Source organism: Mugil cephalus, chromosome 3 (genome assembly GCF_022458985.1).
Source record: "Mugil cephalus isolate CIBA_MC_2020 chromosome 3, CIBA_Mcephalus_1.1, whole genome shotgun sequence".
NCBI classification, from domain to species: domain Eukaryota; kingdom Metazoa; phylum Chordata; class Actinopteri; order Mugiliformes; family Mugilidae; genus Mugil; species Mugil cephalus.
Genome location: NC_061772.1, coordinates 13738152 through 13763452, shown reverse-complemented (window position 1 = coordinate 13763452; position 25301 = coordinate 13738152). Strand labels below are relative to the sequence as shown.

Here is a 25301-nt window from a genome sequence, read left to right as displayed (position 1 = left end):
CATGAAAAAGTAAACCACTGCCATTTCAGTTTGAAGGCCGGAACACATTGCGTTTCAGTGCATTTCAAAGGTTCCTACTTTATGTATCGTTGTTTTTAGAGTAACTTCAGTTTCTTTCATCTTCATCGCATCCTATGCACACTTTGTCTAGGTGGGATAGGTTGTATAGATTATTACCACTTATTGCTTATTATTTATTGCTTTGAGCTGAATGCTAACACAAGCGTAAGAATATGCTAACCTACTGGTATTTAGAATATGTGGCATGCTAACATGTATTTGGGTTAGTATTGTAGAAATTTTTATCATTATTATTTTTGGGGTAGTCTTTGAAAAATCTCATCCTGATGATGCACTTAAGTTATCCTAATACATCTCCACATAGATTAGGAAAATGGCAAATGTCTAGAAACCACATCGGAAAAAAAATAATATATTGAACAGAAATCTGATGTGCTGCTCTAAATACAAGTCGTTAGGCTACAATTTATGAGTCATCGTTCAATTTCATAACATACATGCTTTACTAACCAAATTAATATAACTTTTCATGTTTTTTTTTTAATTTTGTTGTTGTAACTGTGTCCCAGTGGAGCCCTGCTACTTTCTGTTACGTCCGTTGAGATGACTGTAACACTAGTAATTCTGTTGTGTTGCACATTTTGCTGAAAAAAAGAAAAATAATAATAATAATAATAACCCCGTCAGCTGATCTTGTGGTTTCTCTGCACCAGAGATTCCATCATTACTGTTATAAAAGCAATTTCACCTCCCGTGTCTGAAACCCCTCCAAAACACTAATTAGCCAGAGAACCCCCACCACAACCCAATTATCTCATCAATTAAGTTCCTAAAAGTGAGTGAGGACTTAATTAGGAAAATGTCCATATTGGAAAGACGCTCAAACCGAAAGCTGTCAGCCCCACAAGAGGTGACTGGAGGTCTGGACCACCATTGTGTCTTTTTCACCCTAATGGAATCTAAATTCAGCGCTGCTGCTCGGCTAAGCCTCAGGACCTCACTAGCAATAGTATTGATGCACTGGAAATCTCCCTAGTTTTAACTGGGCTTTTGTCTTTGAATCTCCCGGGGGGGAAGGGCAGGATGTCTCTATATTATTCTGCACTGTCACGTGAAATATCAGTTAAATGGTCCAGAATGATCAGAAAAATTAGCTCATGAATTGTATGCAATAGTATACAGCACGATTGTCAATTTACACGCGCATCAAAGCAAAATAAAATGACACTGAAATCAATCGAGAAGGTTTTTACACAGGAAGACGGTCACGCGTGAGCGAAGTTTATTGATTTGGACCTTGCACCTCTGTTGACCTTTAAGCAGCCTACGCTACCCCAACCCTGAACTGATAGACTATACATGTTCCCTCTTTGGCACTGGCGAGCATGATTCGAACAAAGTGTCCGAAGCCAGATCAACCAACCCTGAATAATTCAGTACGTTATTGAGCTGACAATAACCAATTCTATATATTATGAACCGTTTATGATTGGTGGAATTTCTGCTTTGCTATAAACAAAAAATGATGTCGGGTTTGGAGACACTTTTCGAGGTGTTTGGACCTTTTTATTATAAGTCACTTTTCTTGGATAAAGAACAGTTTGTTAGTAAAAGACTTCTACTTATTTTGTATTCTTTGACCAGAATTGATGGTGGTAACACAGGTTTGTGTTACTACCATCAATTCTGGTTTGTGTTACTACTCCTGTTTCAGTCAGAATTCAGGGAACCCAACTTAGTATTTATAATTTGTCTGGATTCAGCTGCTTGTATGCTTACACTCATAAATCAAAGATGATCAGAAAGACCTATTACAACACCATAAAAAAAAAACGTGAGCATATTTTTAAACTTTATGAACATTTTCTGCCCAGTATCTGGCATCTAGTTGTCAGAGGCACAATAGGGATAGTATTACTTCACTGGAATACGTCCGTAACCAGACTTGAATGTCAACAGACCTGTGCAGGCCCATCAAAGTGCTACACATTTTTCATATATAATAGACAGGGAATCAAAGAACCCACCCTCCGAACTCAGAGCCAGTTATACAATGTCTTCTGCTGCCCCCACTTCACTATCTGTGCGCCTTTCATCCCATCCTCTTGGAGAGGGACAGCGGATTCTCTTTCTTCTGCTCCTCGGCCTCTCCGTTTGATCTCTGTAATTCAGCTAATGAGGCTGGGCCTCTGGCAGGCAGCTGGCATGCAAACTAAAGGCAGAAGCTCTGAGATGCGCCCCAAGATTTCAGTAAGGCACATAGCGCCACCCCATCTGACTCAGCAGCCAACTTTGAAACATCCAGATCTCCACTGAACAAGGTGGAAGAATCATACTTAATTACCTGCAGTTGGAAAATCCGAAATAATGCAGTCTAGGTCAGCTTGATCTCAGCAGCTAAACGACAGAGAGCTATGAGTTGGAACTATCACAGCTAGGCTGGCAAATTGCCTTCATGCTTAATCTCTTCCATGTTTGGAGTACGGCGTAATTAATCTTATTTTGCCAGGACTGGCTAATTTGTCTTGCATGATGAAATGTTCTTCTCCAAAGAATGATTTTCATTTCACTGAAATTGTCAACGCACCAGTCAATCGTCCCATAGGTGTTCTCCTCATCCATTCAGCTTTGGCGAATGCCAGCACCAACCTACATTCTGGGAAAAAAACATTCGTAGAGTGGAATCTGAGATTTCTCTTGGGACTCTTGAACGCCCGAGTCAGCGAGGCGAATGTGAACCTCTCTAAAATGCTCAGCTTTGATTTCGTCCAGATTTTTCTTCCAGATTAGTTAAACTCGTGGTGAGCTGTAGATGCAGAAACACGAGTAGCTGGCAGCCAATCCTGCTTCTCTGCTCCCACAGCATTCAAATGAAACAGGCCGTCCTCAAATAGGCAGAGGACTACGGGCTCGTCATTAGTAATACTAATGTCAGGTCTCTTTGCTGGTGTAGCCATTTAACCTGAGGTTTGTTCACTCAAAGCTTCACCCGTCTCTTTGGAGCAAGGGTATAGAAGCCGTGCCTGCACCATGCCCCGCTTGAATGCCATGTCCTGGAGCCAGGCACAGATGGCATGAAAGAAACTCTGAACTGCAGAGAAAAACCGAAGGCATCCACCTGGGGGCTCACAGGGTGGCACCATGGTGGAACAAACTCAATGTTCACACCACCAGTATCTAGTTCTTCTTCAACTCAGGGGCTTTTTGAGTTCACAGACTGCAGCACTTCCCCGCTTTACTTTTTCTCCGCTGCGAATGGGGGATGTGACGGACATGACTCGGCATATGTGAGGATTCCTAATTTGTCTGCTTATTTGAGATTTAAATTCTCCGCACGGCACGCGCTCACAGGTGCAGCGAAGAAGTAAACACAATGTTATCACAATGTTCTCGCGCAAATTCATTAAAAAGTACGCAAAGTTGGCAAAAGATGTAATTAATGAAGTCATTCATTTGTTTAATCAGACTCGACAGAGTAGCGTGTATTTACATATTTATTCGACTGAGAAAACATTATGTCAGAGCCCTCAGCACAAATGTCATCAAAGGCGGAGATTTGAAATTCCAATTCTTTGCATGAGAGGCATCGCCAAAGAGAGAAAAATGGGGGGAAAGGAGCGGTGAATGTATAATCTGCTGAAGTATTTGCTCAGCTACTTGCTGAGCAAGCGCGGTTCTCAGACGGTCTCAGATGATGCATCAGCTTCGTTAGGAGGAGACTTATTATATGATCACATGCACACTGAACAGCCAGGAAACATGGGACGTACGATCGGAAGGTGGATGTAATGCATTGCAAGAGTCATTCAGGCTCATTGGCGCTATCATAGCGTGCGGCTTAAATCCATAAATTGCACCCTTTTACTAGAGTTTGTGTTGACGTCTGAAGAAACGGGACGAAAGACGTTCTGATTCTGTGTAAAAGCTCAGCCCAACTCTTTATATAACTTGATTGTCAGGTATATGTGGATATCTAGGCCTGTTTGCAGAATGGGTTAGATTTGCTGGCTCCGTGCATGAGCAACAACGAACATCTTTTGTCCTGGCATTCTCTGGAATAAGATACAGTTCAGTTCCCTTTTATGGAGTTTACTTTTCTGGCCCCTAAGTTAACCCAACGTAGAACCTGATACTATTGAGCTATCAGCACAAACTGTGATCTCCCTTTTCACATGTCCGAATGAAGTTCTTCTAGGTAACAAAACTGCAGAGATCAGGACTTAGGTATGCGTGCGATTGTACTAGTGCACCTTATCAACTGGTAACACCATCGAAGATGAAATTTGAAAGTGAGAAACGCCTTAACTATATAGTCTTTAACTCAAAGCAACAATAATATTGTACTGTAATTCATACCCTCTCATTTTTATGGCTCCTATTTTTAGTCATGCCAACAGCGTGGATCTATTGATGCAGCGCTGGCCTCTTGGTCGATTGCTCTGTCCATCATCGCGGTCCAGACTGAAATATCTCAAAAAGTGCCGGAAGTCACGGCCCTGAAATTCTTTACCGACATTCCGGGTGCCCATAGGATATTTTGTGATGAATACTGTGATCCGGCGACTTTTCATCTTGCGCTGCCATCGCCTTCACATTTGTGATTTTGGGTAAAACAGCTATCGGACGGATTTCTCGTGACATTTGCTATGGAAATGAGCATCCCTCGGGATAAATGATGAGTGATAACTTCGGCGCTCTATTCGTTCGATTCCAGAGACATCGCCAAGGCGACGTTTTTTTCTGTACTTTCTGTACCTGCGAAACTAATGACATTCCCATCAGCTGAGTTGCTTGCCTGGCTATATATCACCTTTAGTAATTTGGGCCTTGCTGTGTACTCGCTACATGTATTGCAACAGAACACCTGTCCCCGCAACTATACATCAGTGTGTCTTTGCGAGAATGACACTGATCGGTTGGGTGTCCCTGTACATTTATCATGCTCAGTGGTGACAGTCCCTTTAATTCAAATTCTGAAATTTAATTAAATACAGCTGATGGAGTTCGGGGTGGCAGCAGAGGCAGCGGTTGTGGGTATGTAGGCGTGAAGACCCAACCATACATGGACCCGCAATAATGAGTTGGAGCGGGCCGTCAGTGGGTGTGGTGTTAAAGTGCTGAGCATGGAAAGTGAAGGTGAGCCCCGCAGGACTCATTTGAGAGGAGCGCGGTGCTGAGAGCGGCTCAGAAGCCACACACACACACACACACACACAAAAAAAAATCACAATTACACATAATTACAGCTTGAAAACTGTGGGCAAAGGGGCTCTTTATCTGCCTATATTGGCTCAGCACTCCACTGTGCCTCTAATTGCCACTCTGCTACTTGAGCATATCTCTTTCTGCGCCACTTGCCATATATTGTTGCACAAGGCATACCTTCAGTATGCTTTGCTGGTTTAAAAAGCATCTCCGCAAAAAAAACGAAAGCTTTGTAACTTTCTCTTGTTTTTTCGTAATTGAAACTTTTCTGCACCTGTCCTAGCTGCACTGCGGCTGCACTATGCACAGCTTAATGTGCCTCAATTTCTAGATAGACCCAACATTTGTTTTTAGTGAAATCTACCCAGCAGCTTTCGTTCGTGCATGCTTACACAGCTGCAGCGCGGCCATTGATTCCCGCTGCAAGCGTTCATGCTAAAAATGTCCACCCATACATCTACTCAATGCACTTAAGACAACACCATCCACCACATGTGGTGAAGTGTTAAGCTCTGGGGAAGGAACAGTTGACAGACTGTGTGTGTGGTCTCTATGTGAATGTGAGTGTGTACACGTGTGTTGAGCCCCATTCATCTGACAAAATGACAGTAACCTCCTGGGCTCCATACAGTTTTGCAGCCATTATATTTTGTTGCTTAAGGGCTCTTCCATGTCCTCTTGTTAGTGTGTCTTTTAGTTCTTGATACGGCTTTCATCCTTTCCTATAGAACTCGCCAACAATCGTCAACACGTCAAGCTGATAGGGTTTTTTTTCTTCTTCTTATCTGCCTTCATATCTTCTGATTCCTTGTAAAGTACATTGTGACAGGCGTGTTAAATGGGTTTTTCTGAATAAATCCGTGCAGCACCTCAGCGGCGCTCATTATGCAAAGCAGTGATCAGCTGTGCTGTGACTGTGGCAGTCACCTAGATATTTTGCAGCTATTCTTTGAATGGCTGTCTCCATGAATCCACTTAAAAAGCCATGATAGCTTGCAATATTCATAGATATTCTTAAGGTAAATTATGATGGCGAAAACTAGGGGCAAACAAAAATGTGTTGTCTTTATATCTATGAATTCATCGAATACATCTGAGTCACTGTCACGTTTTATTATTTATCTCTTTGATCGTTTGAGCCCTTAAGAAGCTGGCTTAATTTAACAGGTGTGGCTGGAAGGAAAATGCTTGAGAAGAGAAGAGAAGAGAAGAGAAGAGAAGAGAAGAGAAGAGAAGAGAAGAGAAGAGAAGAGAAGAGAAGAGAAGAGAAGAGAAGAGAAGAGAAGAGAAGCATGCTGCTGTTCCAGAGACTGTAAAGGAATAAGATGGAAGTCATGTTTTACCAGTGTTAGCTATGCCATTTAGTAGCGTACATTATGCAGCGGAAACTACTGTAATTAACCAAGTAGGTAGCCACATGGACATGACACGATCAAGAGAAAGAGAAAGAACTAACTGTTGGATACAAACATGTATGCGATAGAAAAAAGTACAACAAATACAGTTTATCATCCACAATAATGCATGACTGCAGAAGTGCAGGCATCATCAACTTAAAAAATGTACCTCACTGGAGTTCTGACAGATCTGAGATGGATTAGGTCAGCATCCAGTTTATATTCTTCTACACCACTTCTATTTCATGATAGTAAATTATTATTCTTATTTTTTTATATTCTTTATTGTTCTTTTTATAAAAAAATAATCTCTAAATATGGCACGGAATATATATGTTGCTCTTACTCATAAACCACTTCATTGGAAAAACCATGCTAATACTGAGCAATGCCTCTTTCCTCTCAGAGCAGCCTTGGCTCTTTGCAGCATGTATGTGTCTCATATCTTGAAACATTTCTTTGCGTCCGTGTTCACTCAAAGGCATTAAATCATTTCCACTACACATGCTGTGAATCACACCCAATAATTGTGCTTTTATTCACTGTACTTTTACTTTCACCATTTAAAAGTGTATTCTAGTCACAGGGCTGGTTTGGTTCATAGTGATTTTGGTCCATGTTCACATGATGGCATCACGCAGTTGCTGCAGATTTGTCAGCTGCACATCTATCATGCGAATCTCCCGTTCCACCACATCCCAAAGGTGCTTTATTGGATTGAGATCTGGTGACTGTGGAGGCCGTTGGAGTACAGTGAACTCATTGTCATGTTCCAGAAAACAGTTTGAGAGGATATGAGCTTTGTGACATGGTGCATTATCCTGCAGGAAGTAGCCGTCAGAAGATGGTACACTGTGATTATAAAGGGATGGACATGGTCAGCAACAGTACTCAGGTAGGCTGTGGTATTTAACCCATGGTCAGTTTGTACTAAGAAACAAGAAAATATCCCCAACACCATTACACCACCACCACCACCACCATCCTGAACCATTGAGACCAGGCAGGATGGATCCATGCTTTCATGTTGTTTATGCCTAATTCTGACCCTGACATCCAGATCTTGCAGCTGAAATCGAGACTCGTCTGACAAGGCAACGTTTTTCCAATCTTCTATTGTCCAATTTTGGTGAGACCGTACTGTACTGTACTGTAGTCTCAGTTTCCTGTCCTTTTCTCTGTAAACCCTAGAGATGGTTGTGCATGAAAATCCCAGTAGATCATCAGTTTCTGAAATACTCACCAGCCCGTCTGGCACCTGCAACCTTACCTCATTCAAAGTCACTTAAATCCCCTTTCTTCTCCTTCCTGATGCTCGGTTTGAACTTCAGCAAGTTGTCTTGATCACCTCTACATGACCGAATGCATCTAATCGCAGCCATGTGATTGGTTGATTAGCTATTTGTGTTAACGAGCAATTGAACAGGTGTACCTAATAAAGTGGCAAGTGAGTGTATATTCCTGATAGAAAGGGAGTCCAACGGTTGCTGCCAATTCAAATTGGCCCATCCGTTCTCCTCTGGCCTCACTCATCACCAATGTGTTTCTGTCGTTATTCTCTCTGTTCTGAGTAAACGAGGTGCAATCCTTGGTGGTTGAGGGGTGACCGCACGGTTGACTATTTGGTCCCAAGCCTGCAACTTTACACCACTAGGTCACTAATAGACAAAAAGGTTCATTGTTTTGGTCTAACTAAAGCACAAGACAGGGACTCAAGAAACAAGACAATTTTGTATTAGCTTTAATCAGATAGTGAAGTAGCATAAACTAATAAGGAAGGCATGACGTAGAATCAGCCTACAGTGTGAGAGCCCAGCGGCATTATAAGGATGTTAAACCAGCAGATATACAATTAAATTATTTTCCAACTCCCAATTTTTTGTGTCAGAAAGCTGGTCTGGAGCCCTTCCTTTAGGAACTGATTATGCTCCAGCCTAGTGGCCTGCTCAGAGGGCTTTATGGATAACGGTCATCACCCTGAGCACTGTTAATCTTGGTCAGAACCCAAGCCAAATTGCATGTTACCAGACTCATATTCTGATAATAATTAGGTCTTGCTTAGTCAGCCTACCTCAGCACTATACTACTGATCTACCACTGACCTGCTTTATTTTTTACAGTTAGAGTCTTGTATTGTACGCTGGTTGCTATGTTATGTGTTTCACAGATTAATCTTAACCATGAGCTTCAGCCCACTGTCACAACACGTTGGTACTATTACTGTTCCTATTTCCTTCCTTAGGTGACTGTTTTATACTCCATTGCACACTTTCAAAGTTTTTTTTCTAGCCCAGTTCATGCAGCCCTGTGATAAAGTGTGTGTTTGTGTGCGTAAGTTTCTATTGAAGTACTTTCTTTATCCTCTTTATTGATATCTGACTTATTGCTTTTCTCATTTATCTGATTTTTCCCCCCTTTGGTCTCACTTTGTCATTGTTTTCCCAGTGCCTAATGTTACCCTGACCCATTTGCTCCCTTCACAGCAAAATCCAATATTTGCAGATACGCTCCCTGCCTCAGCCTCTGTAAATATGTTTTCAAAATCCCATTTATGTGTTTTATTTTTCTCTCAGTGCAAATGGAAGGCTTGTAATTAGATTGATTATTTTAATACATCAAGACCAAATTAAACCTCCCGCGAAAGAAACTCAATTTTCGAAGTCATCTGCAACAGGAAAAAGTTTCCTATTTCTGTGCCGTATATATGCAGACCACTGGGACAATATTTTTTATCGAATACATACCTAGCATTATGCATGCAGCGGTGTGGAATGAATGATATGCGTGCCTTTGGTCTTCCTTCCTCTTCTGATCCAAGACGTTGGTGACATAAATCCATCTGTCGCTTGATGGAAGAAAATGTAAATCTTCGATCGCTTTACATATCGCGTATAATTGGCTTCAGTCTTCAAACAACTCTGCTTTTAGATGAATCTTTATAAGATGGGTAGTCTGGCCCTCTCATTTAATAACCCTCTGTCATATTCTAAATGGACAACATGATCATGCCACAACCCTGAAAATTTGCATCTAAACAATATAGGTCTGTCCACTGGACTACCAAATATATATACACACACACATTAATGAAACGAAACCTAATCTTATTGCAATCTCATTCCTCTCCACCCACACCAGATTTATGCCGCCACTCCAAAGCTCCTCTAGGTCCACTACTGCTGCAGTCATCAAGATAAAAGGTGAGACTTACATTAAGAGGGCAGAGCAGAGGTTAATGCAAAGGTTTAAACACCTCCAATTATTCAAACAAAAAGAATTACAAATGCAATCAGGAGGCTGTTTTCAAAAGGAAAATTGCCGCATTTGTCATTTGTGCAAACTGTTCAAATTACCTACGTATCATATGCTTTTCTAATGAGGAACCGCTTGAAGTTGCACAAATAATAACTGTCCCCTTTTAAACAGCTAAACAAGGAATTCGCTGCTGCAGTGTGCCTGTCAGAGAAGATGGCTGTGCCCACATTCCACTTGCAAGAACCTCTATTACAAACTAAGTCGTGCTTTAAAAAAGTAGGAACATGTTAAATTATAAAATATGAATTCAAAAATGCAGCCATGATATTCAAATTATTTCTGGTCTTGGTGTTTAGACCAGACTGGGTCCATGCTATGTTAGACTAAGGGTATTCTGCAGGGACTCCCCCATCTCCTTATCACTTTGCCAGCTTCCCGTGCTTGAGTTGAGAAATCTAATATTCCGCTTCATGGTTATGGAACAGACTAAGCCACAGCTCATGGTTTAGCAGTCTTTAATTGCATCAGGGAAAACCATGAATGTACATTTTGCTCCCTAACTCCAGCTCATCGAGCGTAATGTATATATTAGTGTAGGCAGGTGGGGGAGTCGGTGCAACTACAGCTGTCAGCATTACTGCAAGGTATGAGAGATTGGAGCAGATGATCCCCAGAGGTCTGTATAAAGATCAAATGCAAAAGGTTTCTCGCTTTATTGCATAGTCTCTCCACCTTTACACCCATAAACTTTGCTTGCTCGCTAGCATGAACAGGTTTTCTAAACAAACATGTGAAACAATTACCAACATAATACGTTGCGTCATCAACTGATGTGAATTGAAGGAATAATAAAAAGCCCCCGCGTGTATTGATGCCACTCTGAGAGCTTGAATGCCTTTAAAGATGTTTGTGCAAAATATATTTTCCCGCACTTTCCACTGAGTAACAGCTGTACTCACCATTTTACAGAATGTACTGTAACGGGAACTAATGTGCACCCACACTCCTTGAAACAGCATTATGGCCCTTAAGAGGTTACTGATCTGTTTGAAAATGGCTATCCATTTATCTGCCTTGGTCAAGTGTTGCTTTGAATTTATTTCAAACCGCTGCTTAGAACAGTTTACCTTGTTGTAGTACACATGTTGAAAGGGGAGGTGGCATGAAAGCACCAGTTAAAGAGGGTTTAGCTAAGTGAGAATCTAGAGTGGGCAGACGTAGCACAGAGGTCTTGATCAATTACATTTTTCTGTCCCTTATTTCATGAAGTGTCTGCAAATGAGATTAAGAATGGCCACTGCTTGACGATGCCAAGTACCTGCTGTTCTCTGAATGAATTACCAAAAGCCAAATTAAGGATGTAGACCGGGTTGGGACATTATGTTTAGACTCTGTCCTCTGTCATTTCAGCATGTGCCCCAGAACAATACTAGGCAATGCTCATGTGCTAGGCAAAGCCCTGTGGCAGTCATGGTAATTATGATAGGAGCAAAGGAGGATGCAAGGTGATGGTAGTAGAGTGACAAAATCACTATGGGCAGAAGGTCACGATCGATAGATGTGTCAACCAAGCATCAAATTTTAGTGGAGGAGACTGCCCTCGTGTAGCACTTCTAGCAGAAAATGCTTCTGTGTGTCGTTATTGGAGCATGGTGCCCAAACACCTGTCCTCCAGTATGGCTGCTGTTCCATAGCCATCCTCTTATTGGTTAAGCTTTGTAATGAAACAACAACTGGTCTGTTTTTTATTGGTAAGTGTACAGTGTACCCAGCTCTTCATCATTAAACGAGAGTACTTTATATCACATTCAGTCACATGCACTTGAAATGAGGTCAGAAAGTTTTCTTCTATGCATCTGCACTTCAATAAATGAAATAAACGAAGCACTTCAATAGCCATTGCCTGCAGGAGACCTTTTAATTCACTTTATTTTTTACATCATTTTACCTCTTTTCCCCTGTTTTTGAATGTGCGCACCAGAGTCTTAGTCAGAGCTAACGCTAGTGCAGACCTAAAAAGGGTGTTGATGACCATCTGCTACCGCTGTGAAACATAGTGTCCCCAGCCGCTGCTTTTAAAAGACTGTAACAGCCAATGACAAACCCTCATCTGTACCACCGGTGAACACAGCCAACTGTACATGTGGTGGTGCCCAACGAAGCTGGAGATACCAATGACAAACCGTGACAGTGTACGGCGATGGATGGAATATCTTTACCCTTAGCATACCGCTTACAGGTGCTTACAGGAGCAGGTATTAAAAAGGGAGAACGTATGTATGACAGTTCCGGGTGGCAGTATGTGTCCTGAGTTTAAAAAAAAGATCCCGTCATAGGGCTGTGACACACCAAGTCAATGGTTGATCTTTTGCTGGTCTATCGTTAGGGCAAGCTTACATGGACCTCATTTTTGTGGTGTGTCTCCACGCTGTTGGACTTCTGTTGCTGGCTTCCAGATTATTCAGCATGTTGAAACATAAGCCTAAATACATATCAGCTGGTATTCAGCTATAGTTCTTGTATTGTATTGAAATGCAACTTTTTGTCCCATACAATGCCAATGGCCATTAGTCCTCACACATCAAAGTGACACCAATGCAGGGTCAAGAGGACACAGCGCCTAGTTCTTGTTTCTACTCCTTCCACTCCTGTTGATTATAGACTGTGCTTTCTGATCACATCAGGTTGAAAAAAGACAACACATTTATATTTCATGGGGAAAATCCACAGAAAAATACAATAACTGTTGAGTAATTCTTGCTTTTTCAGTCTATTTTACAGCTTTATTTGAAGCTGCTTGAAAAATATCTTTTCAGGGTCAAGGTTTAATAGTTGGACCAGAGAAGCTGCTTTCTAGTGTTACCAAACCCATCATTTGTAGTTGCAGGCAATTTAAAGCCTCCAGAAAATCTTGACATTCTCTTGAAAGTCCCCGAAATGTTGGAAGAAAACCACATGAACAAGAGAGACAATCCTAACCCCTTAGTCATTGTTTACACTGGTTCGGCCAGTGGTCCGACAGTTTCTGTCTTTTAATTCTACGTGTACAGCATCTATATCAGTATATATTGCTACACTTTTGTAGATGGTGTTTTTAAAGACACGCAAAAAGACGGTAAGCTCGGAACAATTTGAAAGCATGGTCTCAGTATAATTGAATGAGATATGTTTTATCTAGTTCCCACTGAAGTAGTTTGAAGCTATTTGATTTTTCTCCCACATTCATAATGCACAATGTATATAAACAGAGAAATTATTCACTCTAAGGTGGAAAAGTCTGGAGGAGAAGAATGAGCCGCTGTCGAGTGAAGCTGTTCCTCTAAAAGTTGTGGCCAGACTTTGGGTGTTGTGGCCAGGTCCCAGGTATTAATGTGGTTGACAGTTTAATTATGATGATTAAACATGCACGCCGAGTAAAATATCACAGACTCTTAATTCACAGCGCTGCATACCCTAGCTTTTGTGAACATGAACACAGCGAACACTATCAAAATGCCATATTTGAATGTGCAAATGTTACAAGGCGTAGTGAATCTGGCAGGAATCTAAAGCCTGCATAAATATGGAAGAATGTTGTATCTCAAACAGCAACAGAATATCGGGATAACATAATGTGAAACAAACTTGTTTGATATGGATCTGGTGCACCACAAGACAGAGGTGTTGTGTGGTTAATCCCATTTTGCTTGATGCCTCCATGTCGGCATGCATTTGACTGCTCAACAAGTAAAAACCGTGCTAGGAGCAGATGTGTTTTATATCAAGTTTTATATTTCACTTTGGCTAATCCTATCCCTGCCTGGAGATGATGTGCTTTTATCATGCGGCGTGCTGCAGTCCACATTGATATTCCTTCATTTAATAGGTAATGTTTATGTATTTCATGTGAGGTATGGGCTTGTCAGCATCAGGATGTAATCAAGTGCTTTATGTGTGTCCTGCTTCTGTTTCGGGCTTCGGTGTCGGCGCGTGTGTGAGTGTGCCCAGACAGAAAGAAAAATATTCAGATTTAATGTACCCTACTGCGGGGAGCTGAATTTTTCATTGAGTCATATGGTCTACACTCATGCGCGGAAAAGCAGGCAAATGAGACGACTAATAAATGCCTTTTTACTCCAGCCGGAATGCTGCTCTCTCTTGATAAGTAAAGGCAATAGACCCTACTTGGGTCTTCTTTTGAAAGTAATCAGCAGTTTGGAAAAGCGCTGTGTTTAGATGGACCCTGTACTAGCACTGTGACAATCCTATTAAGGAAACACTGTGTGCTGTTAGTGTGACGCAAATTGGCTACAAGTAGTCTGGCTGCTCTCCAGGCATGACTCAAGGTGACGGTGGCAACACACGAGCGCAAACTTACTGTCCAGATCAATACAGGCGCATTGAAGCGTATAGAGCGTGGCCATTTGTTTAATGTGGCGCTCTGTAATGAAACTAAATAGGGAGGATAGTTACGGGGAGGGAAGCGAAGCCAGACCAGCAGCATGATGTTTGTATGCTGCTCGGCAAAGAGCCGAAGAAGCAGATCACAATCACGTCTGTTTCCTAGATGTGAGGTCTGCAGCAGACATAATCACTCCTCAGATATGTCCTGAGAGAAATTCTCAGCGGGCAGCACTAATACTCTGAAACACAAAGTCGCACACAAACGCTCTCCTTTCAAAGACCTGCAGAATAAAGGATAGAAGGAGGCACAGATACACTCATATTCCGTGTGTTAAGAGGCAATGATGAGTGAATACACGCACCGTACTTTAAATGAGATGGATTTTTATTTTATTTATTTATTTATTTTATTTTTTTCGCTGCTTTGATGCATTTCCTGTGCTGCGTGGCAGTCTGCGAGCCCGCAGAGAAACAGCCCCAGACGCCAAAACAGAGAGCGAACGAGTGCTGGGCAAAGAATGGTATTTTAGGTCAATGCTTGCGTCATGAAAAGAATTATAGTTCATATCTCTGGAGCTGCGCTCATGTTCCCCTTTGTATTCAGTTCTTGCTCACTTTCTTTTATCTTTTAATGCAACCATTCGTCTCATTGTCTAACTCTGTGGCAGAAAGAAATAAGGCAGCATCCCATTTCCTCACAAGGGTGTATAAATCACAGGTTTCTGCTCAGAATCCTTCACCGTGGCTTCATCTAATCCGTTCTGAATTCACGTGTGTTGAGTCAACGATCAGACGCACAACATCTTTTTGTCCTCAACTCAAACAAATATGTCTAATAAGCTCACACAGATGCGTAAGTTTATCAAACGCGTTCCTCGGCAATCCAAAGACACTTGAGCTGAACAGAGGCTATCATTTAGCGTTTGATTTTGACAACACAAAGGTCTTTTTCTCAGCAGCACCTGAGCGATATTCCGGTGACTTGCTGTGAACTTGACTGCCAGTGTGGGAGGAGTGGCACGGAGGAAGGCATGTCAGTTGCAATCAAGCGGTACAATGCAATTTGAGTGTCAAGACTTTCCAGGCACTTTGCACTTAAATGACGCCGCCTGTTCTGACCAGGAAAAAAGTTCAGTGGGTAAAACATGTCTAATGTTATATTAGGGGTTCAAGAACACGTGTTTCATCCATTAGACTGTACACACGTGGACAGCGTGTCCTCACTTCCTTGCATTAGCCAAACTGACGCGATTTTCCGGGGGGGATAACGCGGCGCCACAATATCGTTGACCCACCCACACTTCCGCCAGAGTCACTTGCGTTTTGGTTTAATTCATTCTATGCTCTGCTCTAGCTCCAGAGTATAGATTATACACTGCACTTATTTTTTAAATTTTGTTTTACAACTCTTTACGGAGCGGTTGGCATGGCAACTTGTCGCCACTATGTCACATCCTGTTTCTGTATAACCAAATAACTAACAAAGATGAACCTTATCCGAAAAAAAGACACTTGAACATGCATCAACATTATATTAACTACCTAAAATGATAGAAACCATCCTTGAAAGTAATTTATTTGATGTATATTTCTGTGTTTTAGTTGTTTTAAGTGGTGCTTTTGGCAGCCAGTCACCAGGGGGAGCTCCACTTGCTTTGGCTTCACTTTTCAGGAGCAGCTCTGCTGTCCATCTTTATTGTTATGGTTTAAACTTGTACATGTCTGACCACACACACACACACACACACACACTCTGCAACTTCCACAAAGGCTTCAACAACTATTATGTATGCGATTTGCTGGATGACGCCCTCATCTCACTGAGAAGTTGTGGTGTTGTGGTTAGAAGCGGCTGTGACGTCAATGCTTTTAATCCTCCCCTCCTTACATGACTGCCCACTGTGTGCGCACTTGGATGGGTTAAGTGTAATGAATAAATTCCTTCTTTGTGTGTACTGTAGTTATACACATGGCAAATCAAGCTGATTTGATAAAAGAAATTAAAATATCAATGTAGTACATCGCTGACTTCTGCCAAACCATTTATTGCATTAGACTCTGGTTCTCCAGAGGCCCCACATTAATTTTATTTTATCATTTGCCTTCTATGGCTTATTCAAGGGAGCCATATATTTTGTCCGCTTTACATAGATAATCCATCACGGGGAACATCAGAGTTAAATGAGAGTTGTGTTATTGTTTCATTTATTTTACATTTTTATCAAAGTTATGTTAGCAGTGCCGTGAAGGTGAAGCGGTGCTCTATCTTTATGTTCCACTGAGACAATTTACCATCTTAAACTTAAGAGACAACTAAAGGAACATTTTTCAAGGACTTTTTTTTTTTCTTGAAGAATTGTTTTTCCTCGCTAATGCTTTCAGGATCCAGGAGAACAATGAGACAGTGTTATATAGGTAAAAACAAGTGAGCATGGATCAAGAATTTCAAATGACTTTCAGTGAGAAAGCTCTTTGTGAACACGGGTAGACTACATTACTCTCCTGGCCCACTTCTGTCATCGGACATGCTAATTGAAGGGAGGCCATGCTTACTTTGCTAATGTACGATATAGATATTGTTGAAACGTCCCATTTTGTTGAAGGCTTCAATTCTGTTTAAAAGAGATGAAGTCAAGAGTCGGACGGTCAAGATTTTCTGTCCCCGCTCGCTTCTGCGATTTTACATTTGCCTTTTTTTAACAAAAACAAAAAACAAAAAAGATGTTGTAAGACTCGTCTGTGCGAAACTCAAATGTAAAGCAAATCAGTAATTACTCCTGGCAGATCGTTAAGTCACAAACCGGTGTCTGCTGACTGTTGGAGAATCACGGAGTGTCACCAATCATGCCCGGTCAATACTCGGAGGTTGTCTTTAGAGCTTGACAAGTCCTCACTCTTGTGCCACCAATGATGGCTGAGCTCAATTCTGGCCGGCCGGTGCTGAGATTGGTTGCGGCCCCCGTTGAATTGACTTTTGCGTCCACTGCACCTGCGTCATCCAATCTGTCATGGCATATGTTGCTTTGTGACTTTTGCATCCTGCATTGTACGCATGCGTTTCTGGCATCAGCGTTGTACAGACTGTGTGATTTAAGCAATGTGATCTATACCTGCTGCCAAACACAAGGACATAACAACATCCCTGTACACAATTACAAACATGGCCCTTAATTCAAACACGTCTTTTTCCACAGTTGCTTGCTTTCTCTTATGCACATTTTTTTTATTTTTTATTTTTTGCATGCGCTGATTTTAAAAGGCTGTGTTAATATAATTTCGTGTTCGTGTAAACCACGTCGCATTGGTGTTGAACCTAAATATTCCTGAGCCTGGATGCCTACTGAAATATTTAAACGTAATTCAAGCAAAAGTGGTATTGTGCCTTTAAGGCACCAAAGCAATATTATTCACAGCAAAACTCGTTTTTATAATCTCCTGGGGTCACAGGAATATGTAAATGTGTGTTCTAGAGAAAAAAAATCAAACAAAAAAAAAAACATGTTATGGCTTTTACTAAAATAAATTAAAAAAAAAAAAACAGTAATTTCATGTTAAGGTTCTTGCCATAATAATTGAGCCTTTGACAGGTATAGTATATAATTTCTTCAATATCAGGCAGTGCTTTGAGGTTAAACACAGCTGGACTCTTAACACTATGCGGGGATCTTCTGTAATATGTTATAAGTCAACTCCAACAGTGGCTGTTCATTTCAGTGGCATGTTAATATTACCTTAGTGATGAACCTGAATTTGACTGGGCTACGCATCTTCCCTCCGCTCTGTGGAGCTTTACAGCACGTTTCCTCTCATTTTCCGCTATTTTTATTTACTCTTTTGCTTGAGTCTGACTGCTCTGGTAGAGGGCAGCTGTTCCCAGAGAAAAGTGCTAAAATCTCATTTCGCAATTAATGAGCCAGGCGTTTCCTCCAGGAGTTCATAAAGAGCAGAACTAAGCTAAACCGGGACTGATTTGCCAACTTGCCAGAAAGACGTCAATGATGTATCGACGTTGTGACCGCAGCTTATTTCTGCTGCCCCCAAGTGGCCAAAATTTGACCATTGTAGGTTTAAAGAGTTCTGGGATGATAAGTTTTAAATTTTAGCATCTGGTGACATCATTTGTTGGATGTCTTACTCATACGATATGCTACATTTCTCAGTCATTGGTGGATGTAGTTAGAACTATCAACCACAGACTGCAATAAAGGTGCACTGTGAAGAACACTGCAGCCAATGATTCACAGGATTTGCCAGTGCGTGGAAAGGAATAGGTCCTCCATCATTCTTGTTTAAGACAATGTGAGTTATGATTTTTTTTTTTTTTTAATGTTTGATTTAAGCTGCAGCTTATTTTATGCCTGTTTGGATGAGTGGGCCGTCATTTGTATGAGCAATCACCTTCGTTTACGCTTTTGTTACTGACCTGGTGAATGCGAAATGGAGACACTGTTCTTTATTTGCGTAATCCGACGTGAATGTGGCTGATTGTGTTGGCATTACTCATTATCCCGTGCATTATTAAAAGCAGGCGTCTTCATGTCGAGCCATGTATCCAGATAATGCTCCCGAGCCGCACACGTATTAAATCAGCGCTCGGGCCGTCTGAGAGATCTTTCTCAATCCTATGGGCTGTATATACTGTATGTACGGATGAGGACATGACAGCCGCGTCTCCCCATGCAACCTAGTGGGTGATTTAGGTGGCATGCTGTATTTCTACTGCCATTTGTAACAGGCAGTGAATGCATTTTTTTTTTTTTTTTGAAAGGAGGACGGGCGGTCTGGGAAAAAAAAGGACGTCTTTGCAAACTGCTTGGACGTACCTGGTTTCCTTCATGGACTATAATCATGAAGTGACTTTGCCTGTGCTATCCTGTAATTTGATTTGCATGGTTGCTGTTTTACGCCATGGTGGATAGTTAAATTACAAATATTTGGCTCAAAACGACTCGGGCTGATGATGTGGAACTATGTATCCCTTCTTATCTAACACAAATACGACCATGAGGGTCATTTTAAATTGTAATAAAATTAATATTTGCAGATTCAGACATAGTACAGGTCAAGAATAATGGGGCAGGACATTTGCAGCTTAATATTTTTATCATGTGATTTAATTCAAGTGCATAGTTGTTTATTTAAAAGCTGTTCATATCTGTGGCTCATATCCGAAGCGGGCTAATTTTACTCAGACCAAACTATGCCACAGTTAAATGAGAAATAGTCTATTTAAAAGCAATCCATAGGGCGATGTTTATCTCTGATGTTTGCTCTTGTTCAATCTAAAAGGGGCTGTGGAATCCATCTTATTGCAGCCAGCTAAATATAGATGACTAATTGATCAAAACAATATCATAATTACAATCATTGCAATAATCGGGGCTCATTATCCCCTCTAGAAGCAGAAATTTGTTCAATTTAGTGGATGTTGACAGAGCCGCGCTTTGCCTTTCCAGACTGCTAATTTCTCGGTGCCACGTGTACATCATTTGTCTTGGACGGAAATCTATTCTGAATGGAAGGCTTTCATTAAGTCATCCAATAATGAGCCTGTTTGTCAAGTACAAATGCCATGACTGCTGAGGGCAGTCACTCAAGGGCACATTTTCCATGCAGTGTCAATTGTGGTGCGCCAATACTCCAATACCTGCTTCCCTGAAGAGTATTGCTTTAAGTTAAGAAATTATCACGATGCGCGCGTTGGCACGTGTGGCTGAGTGATTTCTGTGTGATGGGTGCGTATATTAGTTTTCCTCAACGTTCCTTTTCGTGTCTTTATTAGTTCCACAATATACATTTTTAATTGACCCCCAAGGTGTGCTCACATGCAAACAGCCAATTCACACGGCGATGGGGTTTTACCCCGTCTGATCAATACGCCGAACCCAGCAGGGTCCGTGACACCGTCTGTCAGCGGGTCATCTTGTAGCGGCGATAACGCAGCTCTGGTTTTCTCTTCCTGTAATGGAAAGGCCACACGCCAAAGAACTAATTAATGATGTTGGACAGTTAAATTTCTTCAAGAGAAGGTGTTCAAGACAGGTCCTGCTGATGAAAGCTTTGTAAGCGTGCAAACCTCCTGCTGCCCGAGGACAAAGAGACCACGGAGTCGGTCATTAAGAAAAAAGCTTGAGGTAATTTCCCTCTAATTTTGACTGCCACAATACTCCTCTCTTTCTTAATCTCTACATTCACTTGTTTGCCCTTTTTGTTAAGTATCTCATTTCACCTACAGCTGATCCTTTAACCGCATTAGTGTCTTTATCCTCTGCTGCTTTTCTGTAAAATACGCAGAAGCCCATTACAGAGAATGATACCGCCACCGCCACCACGACCACACCCTCGGGCAGGTGAATAAGTCCAACATATTAAACACAGCATGTGCAACAGTCTCCACTGCATCATGGGCCGATGTAATATATTATGGTTCTGAAACACACGGGAGACGGCAAGCGGAGACGTGATGTGCATGCAGCTGAAGTTCGCAACAGAGAATGTCCTGAATTATTTAATACCAAACAAGGTCTGGGTGAGAGCTGAGGATAACAGTTCATTTAGGTAATGCGTGGTGAGAGCACTGTCACATTTCTCCCCAGATACATTCTTAACACTTACAAAGGAACTGAAATATGAAGCCACGTTGTCTTCTCTTGCAAAACATTGCCAAAATCATTAATCGTGAAGGCTTCCCACAGGCCTCATAGTCCTTGAAAATGGGTTAGTTAGAGAAACACAAGGTGTTTTTTTTTTTTTCTTTTATTCAAACGTAGCCATACCGGAGATCGTCGGCTTTTTTCGTTAGCAGTATTTGTGCTCATTAGCGTGGTTTGATTATGAGCGACGGCATTGTGCCCGCCTCGATTTAGTCTTGGTCTCTGCACATGCGGAAGTTGAGGACAGGGTCCCCGATGTTTGTGTCTGACTGAAAAAGCGATTTAGTACCATTCCCGTGCCATATATGTCCAACTTGGCATCTCTAACAAAAATAAATGATGTTTTATGTCTGGGGCTGCTCGTGCTCAGCTAGCCATGCTTTGCACCGTAAACAAGCCACAAGGCGCAATAAATCCCAGACTAAGATGTATTTCCTGCACAGACGGCACAATCCTAATCTATCCTAATATACAATCACAACATCAGCACTGTGCAGTTCCTGTATAGTGCGGAGGAAAGAGATACACTCTTGAGTGAGTGTGTATGTGTCCGTATTAGTGGTTTTCGGGTTGGTTTTTGAGTGACAGCAGGCAGGCGCTGAGCGTGCTTTAGATGTTTTTTTTTTTTTTGCATATCGGCCGTTCTCGCAAGTAGCGCTACCCAGCGTCCTGAAGCTTAATGTTTGCTCCCAGCGGCCCCAGCATCTTCAACTCACGCTGTTAAACACAAAGGTCTTCACAGAGTCGTTTTTCTGCGGCTTTTGGTACAAATTCGCTAGCGTGAGCGCATTGTCTGGCTTCATAAGACACCAGTCAACCCGCATTTTCCAAGTGTCAGTAAAATAATTCAACTCATTAGGCTTCCGAGGCTTATCAGTTGTTTATGGGATCACAAGAACCAGAACTTTATTGGTGGGTGATTCCCCCAGGCGCTCCCCGCCTTTTTATCGAGGCCTGTATCTGTGTATCTTGTGTTAAGCTTACTGTCATCAAGGAGCCCTTTCTCATCTCCATCCACAGTCGTTATCACTGTCCCTATTAATACGGAGCAGCAGTGAAAGAAGCCAGCAGCCTCCGAGTGATCTTATCAAGGTCATCCCCTGGATAGTGCCGAGGAAAATAAAACAGATAAGAGATCTTCCATAACTTAATTAGCTTTTTATCACACAATGCAATTACAAAATTGTCAAGCAGTTGGTATAAGAGGCCAGGAACACTTTGAAGGAACTAACAATAACAAAGTGGTCAATGCCACTGAGAGAGCGATGGCCCTTTTTTGTCTCCTCAGCTAAAGGCTGTAACTCAGCACTGAGGGTAAATCAGAAGGAGCAACGTGGTTTATTTAGCATCCTTTGAGTAATGGTAGCCCAATGCAGAACATACCATTCTGAGGCCGGAGCACCCACTGAGATGCTGATAAGAGAGATTAATGGTGTTGTCTGAGTGGCTGGCATCCGATCAGTGCTTGAGCAACCCAAATGTGTCTGCTATCTAAAGCATCTGTATCCCTGTGAAGCACTGAGCTGGATGAGGCAAAAGGACAAGATGTCACATGAATAAATAAAGCGACAAGAACAGGGGGGTAAAGCGGCCCCGTGCCCGTACATTCTGGTCAATGCACAAAACCTGCATTAAGGCAAAACATTGGGGAAGAGACAGCGAGATGGAGAGACGGGGAAAGAAATAGGTATAAATGTATAAATAAATCAAAAGGTTAAGCAGAGAAAACAGAGAGTTTGAATTGCAGTCACACTGAATATGGAAATCTTTTTGTAAGTGTGCTCAAAATTTGCATGGAAATTGCATTTTGGTGCCATGCTCTTTTGCGTGTGTGAGTGTATATGCGGGGCAGGGTGGGGGTCTATTATCGCCTTTGTAATCTCACCACTGCAGAGAATCACACACTGGATTCTGGATGTCATCTGTTTTTTGTTTTGTTTTTTTTCTCACACGGGCCATTCAAGTTTTACCAAGTGCACCAGCTTGTTTCATTGGGGAAAAAAAACTTACTAAAGAAAGGGGGAAACACTCTTATGGGCAGAATAAATCACTGTGCGCATGGTCTTGTGTGTCATGTCACATTATTTCAGCAATAACAGAAGCTGACTTTTGATGTAAGAGAAACAGACAGTCCTTCAACAGTCACTTTTTATATGTTACCCAGTGTCAGTTGCTGAGTTTCCTTGATGGCTACAAATTCCAGTCAAGTCCTATAATTCCTCACGCTGTGTGTAACACTTGAACCATTATTTCTTCCTATTTAAAAACCCAACTCGGACTGCTCATAAGAGTGGTCATCTCAACTAAGTCTTGACTGGTTAAAGGGCCATGCTTAAATGTTAGCAAACGCAACTGAACACATTTTGATTCATTGTCTAGACATACAGTGCCATATTGCTTTGTTCAAAATGTGTCAAGAGTTATCTGTACTTTATTTTTTCAGGCTTCTCCTAGTCATTTGTTGTACAGATTTATATTTCAACCAACTCTCCAGGTCAGTCCCTGTATACCCCCATATTAAAATGTGCTCTATAGCAGAAACAAAGGTTATACATTTATTACTGCAGTAAAGAAAACTAGTAAAAAATATTCTCACTAAGGGTAGGCATTGGCAAGGACTTCACGATACGATACATATCACAATACTTGAGTCACGATACGATACATATCACAATACTTGAGGCACGATACGATACATATCACAATACTTGAGTCACGATATGATACATTTCACGATACTTGAGTCACAAGACGATACATTATTGCGATGTTATAATATTGCAATATTCTACATAGTTCACCGATAAATTTTTAAATGCAGCTTAAAATACAACTTGTATGTATGTACATCAGATAGCAGTGATAATTGGATAAGTGGATAATAGACAAACTGAGTTGACAAAACAATATTAATTCCCAGTTTCTTGCACTTGTACAAAAAGTGGATCAAGTTTCTTGGCACTTAAATGTCAAAATACAGTTCACAATTGTCTGCTTAAACAAAAAATGTATGTCACTGTTTGAACACTCCACTGAATATTGCTTAAGCACTGTGTTATCCAGTGTAGTTGGCTTCAGATCGACAGGATTCGGTGGCTGCGGCCACTGTGGCGCTAATACCTCAGGGTTTCTCATGAGAAGAGTTCATAGGCTGGCCGTGTTCCCTGAATATCCGACTGGAGAAAAGCATAGTTTGCAAACTTTGTTCTCTTTGTCCAGCTTACTAATTCCTGCCTCCAAACGTGAGTTTTGAATTTTGATTGCATTTCATATTTTGCCACTGCCACCATGCTGGCCTCTCCTACTTGCCTGTCCACTTCTTTGACTGCCTTGCTCACCATTACAGGGAACGCCGAGTGTCAAGTGATGGCAGTTGCATGAGGGTGAATTGTTATAAAACTCATTAACTTAAAATGTACTACAGTTTAGAGTCATGCACAATTTAGGTGCTGGGCACTTTTAGAGACAGGTAAGTGCCATCACAGGTTCCTAGAGTCAGCCTAGGCGTCCCTCACTCACCTCTTTATTTGAATTAACTGGAAATAGGTGAAGTCAGGTATTTCCAATATGGCGACGGTTAGAGGGAGACACGCTGAGCTTCAAAATTGCTCTAAATAAATCATCTACGTGCCGTCACAGTGTTTATTATCCACCTTTAGATGCAGTCCATACATTTAATGCTATAAAACCCAAACCATCTTCCACATCAGTCCATTTTTTTTTATCAAATGTGATATTAATGTTAGCTAGCATACTGCTATTGACAGTTATTATGACTGACAGTTACAATATCACCCCAGTTCTCTGTAGATTTAATTAGATTTCAAACTGCCAATCTATCCATCATGTGGGTATTTCTTCACAGGATCTGAAGGCAACCGCTGCATCCACGGTCACAGAGAGATTGCAGATGAGACGCGAACAAATCCACCAACTAATGGCTCAAAAAAGCCCAGCCATCAGAAACAGACACCTTGCTGCTACCGGGTTCGACCACATTTTGTCTTTTGAATTGCCTTAATTCTTAATTCCATCATGTAGTTGCTCCAGATTTGACCGCTGCACAGTAATGATGCAAATCTTCCATTACACTACACCCCAACGGTGCTTTATTGGTGACTGTGGAGGCTATCTGAGCACAGTAAACATGTTGTCATATTAAAAAAAAAAAAAAAAATGTTTTCAGATGATTTTACCAATGTGAAGTGGTGCATTGCTCTCCTGAAAGATGAGTGCAGTGAGGTCACGAACAGATGAACATCATCATTACCATTACACCGCCAGCAGCAGTCTGTTCTTTAAACAGAGATGGTTTTGTGTGGAATCCACTTTCTGTGAAATGACATCAACAACTACACCACGTTCAAAGTTACTTAAATCACCTTCC

At 41.5% G+C, this 25301-nt stretch overlaps 1 long non-coding RNA gene across 1 annotated transcript in view; it reads left to right on the top strand.

The window, feature by feature from the left end:
* LOC125005323 overlaps positions 1-24985 on the top strand; it is a 179289-nt gene extending 154304 nt beyond the window's left edge. The window contains exon 4 of the long non-coding RNA XR_007112443.1: positions 24780-24985. This is a non-coding gene — a long non-coding RNA (uncharacterized LOC125005323). The remainder of the gene's footprint in view (positions 1-24779) is intronic.
* The last annotated feature ends 316 nt before the right edge of the window (positions 24986-25301 follow it).